Source organism: Aethalodelphis obliquidens, unplaced genomic scaffold, assembly GCF_003676395.1.
Source record: "Aethalodelphis obliquidens isolate GAN/ISIS:26980383/991018 unplaced genomic scaffold, ASM367639v1 scaffold44, whole genome shotgun sequence".
Classification (NCBI taxonomy): domain Eukaryota; kingdom Metazoa; phylum Chordata; class Mammalia; order Artiodactyla; family Delphinidae; genus Aethalodelphis; species Aethalodelphis obliquidens.
This window is the reverse complement of record NW_020837988.1, coordinates 8756646-8764639: the sequence shown is the minus strand read 5'-3', so window position 1 is coordinate 8764639 and position 7994 is coordinate 8756646.

Here is a 7994-nt window from a genome sequence, read left to right as displayed (position 1 = left end):
GTCTGTCAATTCAGCAGACGGGGTGTCTGTCCGTCTGTCAATTCAGCCCATGGGGCGTCTGTCCGTCTGTCAATTCAGCCCACGAGGCGTCTGTCCGTCTGTCAGTTCAGCCCACAGGGCGTCTGTCCGTCTGTCAATTCAGCCCATGGGGCGTCTGTCCATCTGTCAATTCAGCCCACGGGGCATCTGTCCGTCTGTCAATTCAGCCCACGGGGCGTCTGTCCCCATAGCTGGCACTTCCCAGGGACTTCCCGGAGGAAGGGGACCGAGGCCCCTGCTAGAAGCTCCTGGCACGTGAGAACAGCCTCCAGAGCCGTCCTGTCCAGTACGGAATCTCTGGCCACATGTAGCTCTTTAAACTAAAATCTGCTGCAATGAGGTAAAACGTAAGATTCGGTTCCGCTTTTGCTGTAGCCGCATATCCAGCGCCGGAGAGCCACCAAATTGATGACGCGTCTCATATTGATTTTCCCACCTCCCGTGTTCCACTCCCCATACCCCTCACTCCTGCTAACTGGAATTACTTCTCAAATAAATAAACCTTTGTCTCTGGCTCTCTGGTTAGTGTGTGTGTGTGTGTGTGTGTGTGTGTGTGTGTGTGTGCGCGCGCGCGTGTGTGTGTACGTATGTGTGTGTTTGTGTGCATCTGTGTCCACTCACACATATGCTCAAAAAAGTTGCTTAACTTCCCCGGGCCTCATTTCAGCATCTGTTAAGGGAATGATCAACGCATGGGTTTATTCCCACTCCCCAAGCAATGCTTGTTTTTTTCTTTTGTTTTTTCCAGCACGTTCTCCACTCCCCATCCCTCACTCTCATCACGGTCCCAGGTGGCATCAGTGCCATCGGCAGAGGCCAAGGATGGCAGGGTTGGAGGGGGCGGCGGGAGCCCTGTCCAGGGTAGATCTTGACTCACAGAGCTTTGGCACTAGGAAGTGCGAAATTATCTGGGAATATGTAAAACATTCAAAATAGGGAACAGGTTTCCAGTTTCCTGTGGCAAGACGCACAGGCCTGGGGGAGGCCAGGCCCCCCACCGCCCGCCTGCCCCCCAGCCCCAAGCCTCTACTTTTTCATCGTGAAACGAGGACAGTCCCCCCAGTCCTGGCTCCAGCCTCACCAGGACTTGAGGTCTGCGGCTACAAACGCACTTTGTAAACAGCTCGGGGCTGGACACATGTAAGGAATTAGAGGGTTATTTTTCTGGATTCTGGACCTAGAAGCCAGGCCCTAAGACATGAAGTAATGCTTTGTGTTTGGTTTTGTTTTGTTTTTCTTTGCAAATAGGAGGCTGGAAAGGGTGGAAGGAAGTGGTGGGACCGGAGACAAAATGGACAATGAGAAAAGACGAGACTTTGGCTTGAGGTTTTTATCCTAAGATGGAGCTGCTCTCGGAGGGTTCTGGTTGCCCTCGGTGCGCGCTCCCATCCCCTCCCTGGCCTCCTCTGCTTCCCTCTGTTCCTTCCATTGTTCTAGAGCCAGAGGCACTGCTCCTTGTAGGATGCTGCCTCCCCTCCCCCTCGGAACGTAGGGACCAGGCCCTTGTGGGGAGAACACAAGGGGGCTGGAGGGACGGAAAGGCCGGGGAGGGGCTGCCAGCTTGTGCCAAGCATGCAGTGCAGTCACCGTGTTCGTTTTTTAAAAGTCAAATCCCTCGTCGTTGGGCTCCCCCACCATCCCCAGAGCCCCTCTATTATCCTTAGGCCATTTGGTAGTTGTTGCTATGGAGACCACAAGCAAAATGGCATATGCAAATCAACACAAGCAATAACAGTGGGAAAGGGCGGGAGAAACCAGCGGTGGGGCGGGTGGAGGGGGGCCCGGAACGCTTCCGCCTGCACCCATAGAGCTTGAGGAAGAAAGGACTCTCGGAGGGTCCGGGCACAGGTCAAGGAGGCTCCAATACGAAGACCTCTCGGCCTGGGAAAATGCAAAGAGAGGGGCTGGTTCCCTCTCCCCAGCCTCAAGCATTAACAGGGGCTGGGAGTGGGTGCAGGGCATGCAGAGGGGGAGCTGGCTTTGGGGGAAGACCCCCACGCTAGGCGAGGCCCTCTTGGCCAGGAGACTCCTGGCTTACAGCCACTTTGGGATGAGCCAGGAAAGATCGGCCCTCCAAACCCGGGTCCAAACCCGGGTCCAAACCCAGGCTCGGCCAGGCCCCTCCACGCCCTCCCTTTGGAAATAGTCTGTGCCCTTCCTCTTCCGCCGGCGTCTGGCTGTGCAAAGAGGCAACTGAACAGCTCAGTTTTCAAGAGGAAAAACCGCAGCCCCCAAGAATAGAAATATGTGAACCTGAGGCTTCTTGACTGAAATAAGAACTGACTCCGTGGAATGGAGATTTGGGGACTTTCCCCTTTTTGCTAGCGGTTTCCCAATCCAGGCTGATCAAAGCCACGGCAGATGCGCTCCGATTGGCTGCGTGAAACCAGGGCCCCAGGACGCTGGGCTCGGAAGCCACCGAGAGAAAAGGCAGAGCCCCGCTGATTCCCTGTCCAGGCTGAGTGTGGGAACAAGCGCTCGTGTTCTCAGGGATGTTTTGTGAAGCAGAGATTAGCGCTCAGTGTGGAACCGCTGTCTGAACTTCAACCCAAGCTGCCGAAGCTTCTAACTAGAATACACGGTCTGCAGAAGTTGCTGGAACCTGGACCAGGGCGGGCCTGCCGCAGGGCTGCTGCCCGGCTCTGCACTCTCCCCCATGCCCCACCCTGGCCACATTCTGCATCTCACCTGGTTCTGCTTTCCCGGTCTCTTTCTCTCAAGCCTTTCTCTTTTGATATCTTGCCAAACGGATGTGGGGCTCCTGTCACCAGCTCCGAGCTCAAGCTGCCACAAGGGGATCCTGCTTTGCTCCAGGGGTGTCATCTCCCCCTCCAGTGAGGTGTAGTACCCAGGGCGGTGTGATGCTGGGTGCCCACCTCCCTCCACAGAAGACAAAGGGACCAGTTCTGCATCCCCTGCCCTGGGACAGCCAGGGGCAGCCGTGTCCTGAGCTCAGCCAGACGCTCTCCTGGGACTCTGATCCCTGAACAGGGGGCTCAGGGTGGTCAGGAATGGGGTGATGTCCTTCTCGGTGCTACCACAGCTGCAGCCCCTGCTGCCAGCACCCCAAACTCTGTGAGCACCCCTCCCGCACCAGAGCCTGCCCAGAAATCTCTTTTGCTTCCGTTGGCTGGGGAGGCTTCTGCGTCTGCAGCCAAGGACTCTTCCATTTCCTCACCTCGGTGGTGAGCTTACCAAGGTGGGAGGCCCCCGGCAGCAACACCTGTGTCCCCTCAATGCGACAGGCGGGCCTGGTGCTGGCTTCAAAGGAGCAGAGAGAGTTCTAGGGGAGTGAGGAGAAGCCCCGAGCCGCAGGGCCGGGCAGTTTAGCCCTGGAAGGGACCCGGGGCCACGCTTAGTCCCAGCGCCCCATTTCACGGCAAGAAACGGGCTTGCCGAGGGCACGTGGCAGCTGTCTGTCCAACCGGAGCCAACACCTGGCTCAGGACACGGATTTTCCTGATGCTTTGAGGCTCCAGAACTGGAGTTTCTCGCCCCTTAAAGTCTCCTGAGCAGAAGGGGCTCCCCGAGTCCCTTTGCTGCCCCTGCATGTCACCGGGGGCCTTCACCTTGCCCTGGAACCCCCCCAGGATCTGCCCCACTCAGCTCCACTTTCTCCTCTCAGTACCCCAGGGTTTCAGCTCCCAGGCTGCCCGCAGGGTTTGTGCTGGTTTCCAGGTGCAAAGTGAAGTTGGGCAGGTCCCTCCCGCCACCTACACACACACCTGCAGGAACCCATATGGGGGCACTGGGGGGCAGCTGGGGAGCTGAGCTGGGCTGCAGGAAGGCAGTGGGACAGTCACTATGGTCACAGGGGAACAAGTCCCCGATGAGGACAGGGGAGGCAGACAATCAGAGGGGTTTCCTCCCTCTCGGCCGGAAACGGTCTCAGGGGGCACCTCTGCTCCGATGGCTTTTCAAGCAGTGATGGCCGAGTCCCCTCCCTGGCAAAGTTCAGCTTCCGGCGTGTTCCGCGCTCTCACCTGCTGCTACTCCATGATCTTCATCAGCCTTCTTCTCTCATGCACCTGGGTGCTGCTCCTTCCTGCTTCTCTTTCTCCCGTCCTCTTTCTACAAATGTGCACGTCTGCATCCCACCTTGAAGAAACCCTTGACCGACCCCATACCTCACCCACAACCCCCTCTCTATTTTCTTTCCCAGGCTAATAAAACAGAGAGGACACTTGCGCTGGGCACTCCAGACCATGGCGGTCAGCATAAGGAAGGCCAGTCACACACCCCGGAAACCACGGCTTTGACGGTTCTGGCCCCAGGGCGACAAGTGCGTAGGAGAGGTCACGAGGGGGCAAGGCCGGGTGAGAGGAGAAGGTGACCTCGACCTTGAGGAGGGATCCAGGAAGCCTTGGGAACTCTGGTGGTTCAGCCAGGCCAACTGGTGAGGACGGTCTCTAGATGGACGGAAAGGGCTGGGGAGTGGCGGGACCGTCCCTTCAGCGTCACAGTCCCCCTGCAACCCATGCTCCCCACTCAGGTGTGTTGGATGCAGCAGCCAGCACCCCTGGGTCTGGCAGGTTTGTCTGGGTGGCTTGGGATGGCTTGATAGGATCCCTTCCTCTGGGACTCTCGGGCATCGTGTGTCTGGCTAAGTTTGCCATAACGATGGTCAGTGAAGGAGGCAGGGGAGGGAGGAATGGCCATGGAAACGTTTGGTTCACTGGAAGAGGAATTATAACTGGGTGGGATGAGGCGGCTGGGCAGTGTAGCGGCTAAAACACAGCCTGGGAACCAAGCTGCACGGGTCAGAACCTGAACCTCAGATCCGCCAGCCTGACGGTTCACGAGCAGGGATCATGGGCTCACTCTGCTGCCAGCTTCTTGGGCAACCTGGGCACCCCCTCCAACTGGGACCTGGGCTCCCCAACATTGATGGACATTCAGCATCCCTCTGGGCCAGCCAATGCACAGCACCCCGGCAGTGGCGCCCGACTAACGGCACCAGGGCAGACACGGAGCTGGAGAGCTGAGCAGGGGACCCGCCAGCACCTGCGCAGGCTCCTTGTTGATAAAGAGGGGCAGGGATTCTCGGGGGCGTGTGCGCACGCCTCCAAAGGGAGAAAGGCTCGCCTCGCTCAGTCTCTGCGCAAGTCTCAGGAGATGGGAGCACAAAGCCGCCTTCCACCCAGGGTACTGCTCACTTGGCAAGTGACCCACAGCTTGGGCCGCGTGGGCCAAAAGCAGCGAAAGCAGTGGCGACTGAGAAGTCGAAATGGTGCTATTTCCAAATTAAATCACCCAGGCTGGCCGCTGACGTGCCCTCGTCGGGGACGGAGGGTGGCCGGTTTTGACACTTGGAGAATTTGAACAGCACGTATAGAGCCCCAGGAAACGCTGCCCGACGACAGTGGCAGGACCCAAGGTGACAGGCCATGCATTTCTCACAGGACCAACTGCGTTTGCCATATTCTATCTCTCAGATTAGGGATGGAGACTAGGATTCCAGGACCATGAGCCTGGTCCTCATAGCCACCACTGGCAGGCACTGCATTTTTGCCCAACAGAGAAGAAAATGGAGACAAAGCGGCGGTCATTTGCCCAAAGCCACAGAGCTGTGATGTGGCGGGGTGGTAGGAACTTGGGTCTGGTTAGGACAAAGGCCCTCTTCCTGTTTTCCTCGTTCATGGTAATTATTCCCCACAACCAGATTATGAGAAGAGGGACCTCTGTGCCTGTGCAACTGGTATTTTATTTATTTACTTATTTATTTAATTTTAATTTTAATTTTTTTTTGGCGATACGCGGGCCTCTCACTGTTGTGGCCTCTCCCATTGCGAAGCACAGGCTCCAGACGCGTGGGCTCAGCGGCCATGGCTCACGGGCCCAGCCGCTCCGCGGCATGTGGGATCTTCCTGGACCGGGGCACGAACCCACGTCCCCTGCATCGGCAGGCAGACCCTCAACCACTGAGCCACCAGGGAAGCACAATTAGGTTTTTAAGTTTTCTTTCTTTCTTTCAATTTTTAGGGATTTTTTTAAAAAACTGAAGTATAGTTGATTTACAATGTTATATTAGTTTCAGGTGCAATTCAAGTTTTTTTTAATGGGAAAATGATTTGGACATATGCTTCACTAAATTTTTATATATATTAAAATATATATATATATTTATTATATATATAAATATAATAAAAAAATATATAAAAGCAGCTGAAGCCACGCTCAGCATCATCAATCCTTAGAGCTTCCTGGGATCAGAGGGGCCTTTGCTGTGAGCACATCAGAGGCTCATTTCTCCCTCTGTTCAGTCCTGCTACCTTCACTCCCCAGAGATGTTGGTCCTCAGGCCGCTCCCCAACAGACTTTGTCACACAAATCTCTGTCTTAGAGTACGTTTCCCATAAACCCAGACTATGACGAGGGAATTTCCCAAACACCTTGCTAGTCATTGAAAATTAGTCTCAGGTACCTTCTGGAGAGCTCTCTCCTATTTTTTAAAGCCAGGACAACTTTCCCCCCAAATACCAATATCCACTTTGAATAGCTGGGGGCTCTCGGCCTGGGTGGGGGGCTCGTCTTACTTGAGTCCTTTTTTGGAAGCAAGTTACAAAAAGGCAACAGCAGAGGCAGACCTACCGTGGCCTTTCATACAACCACGTCCTGGAGGGAAGCTAGCAAACGAACTGAAATGGGGGGATTTTTCATCAGGCCGTTATCTGTTAATCCCTCTGCGTGCTTTCCTCCGTGGCTACCTTAATTATATACTTTCCAGTAGAGTTAACCTTGCTCCACTGAAAATCTGTAACAGAAACAAACCCAGACCCAAGGGCTATCCAAGGTAGGACAAGAGGGAGAAAGCCAGTCATCTTAGTGTGGTTGGGACTCAGAGTCCAAGGGACGCCTGGATCGGAGACAGGGCAGAGGTGGGAGAGAGCTCTATCGGCCAGCAGCTAGCCAGAGATGTGCCCTCTTAAGGCACTGTGGACAGAGCAGGCGTTAACACAAAGACCTGGATTTGAATCCCAGCTTTGCCACCTGCTGGCTGGGCATGTCCCCTAACCTCAGTTGCTGTTGCCCAATCTATAAAGTGGAATCATAATATCTTCCACGTGCCCTAGTGCCCAGGCCAGGACTTGGAACATTGCAGGGGCTCAAGAAAGGCTGGATGTCCCCTAGAGCCTGCGTCATCAGACAACAATTGCATCCAAAGTAAGAAAACTGGCAGCTCGTTTAACCTGTGCAGAATGATCAAAGGGAATTTCCGGTTTTTTAAGAATGTATTATTATTATATATATGCTGTTGTGGGCTGAATTATCTCTCCCCCAAATTCGTATGTTGAAGTCCTAACCCCTAGCACCTCAGCTTATATTTGGAAAGAGTGTCTTTTAAAAGATGATTAAGTTGAAATGAGGTCATTGGGATGGGCCTTAATCCAGTATGACTGGTGACCTTATAAGGAGAGATTAGGAAACAGACACACACAGAGGGACAACCATGTGAGGACACAGGGAGAAGACGCCATCTGCAAGGCAAGGAGAGAAGCCTAAGAAGAAACCTCGGACTTCTGGCCTCCAGGACAGGGAGACAGTAGGTTTCTGTGTTTAAGCCACCCGGTCTGTGGTGCTTTAATATGGCAGCCACAGGACACTGACGCAGATGCCCACGTACAGGATATACATTCCTGTTTCCACCTTCGCAAACCCCGGGTGTCTCAGGGCAAAGCCCTGTGTGCAGCCCCTGCTTCCCGGATCCCTCCACTTAAAAGAGCCCACGGCTAGGCTGCCCTGGCTCTCATCTTGGCACCATCCTGTCGGTGGGAAGCGTCCAGGCTGGCTGTGGAAGAGCTACACCATCACCCTGGCACAGCCAAGAAAGTCACCCCCAAACCAGAAGGCAATGGGCTTGGAAACCCCCCACCGTTTGGAGTCATCTGTCAGACACCTCCCCTTCGGTAAGACCTCCTGGGACTTAACATCAGAGCTAGAAACATAGCCCCGCC